Source organism: Acyrthosiphon pisum, chromosome A1 (genome assembly GCF_005508785.2).
Source record: "Acyrthosiphon pisum isolate AL4f chromosome A1, pea_aphid_22Mar2018_4r6ur, whole genome shotgun sequence".
NCBI lineage: Eukaryota > Metazoa > Arthropoda > Insecta > Hemiptera > Aphididae > Acyrthosiphon > Acyrthosiphon pisum.
This window is the reverse complement of record NC_042494.1, coordinates 156189091-156189607: the sequence shown is the minus strand read 5'-3', so window position 1 is coordinate 156189607 and position 517 is coordinate 156189091.

The window sequence follows — 517 nt, the reverse complement described above, 5'->3', positions numbered from 1 at the left end:
ATACGATCAAAATATATCTAGAATAATAATTTTTTACATTTTCCGCATACCACCGATCGTACGCCAAAGTCTCTTTATATTTACGATAATTTCGAAGTTAGTATAATACGGTATAATACGACACATTAAAATAAATTATATTATATTCACGACATTTCCATCATTAATAATTACATTTTATGTTAACTATATTACCTATTATTATTATTATTATTATTTACAGTATCACGTATTACTGTTTTGTATATTACAATATATTATACGATACTGTTTATGGGTTTGGATTAAACGTGGATGATATTTTTATCCCGTTAGTATTTCTACGACTTAAATACAAATGACACGGAAGAGCAGAATATGATTTTTTTCTCATTAATATTTACTAGATAACTAGGATACGGTTTTTATTATTTTATGGTGCTATCAATTTTTATTAGAGGTGACGTTCATAATATACATGTATTACACAGGAACCTCTCGGAGATGATACATTTTATATATTTTATGTCAATCTGAT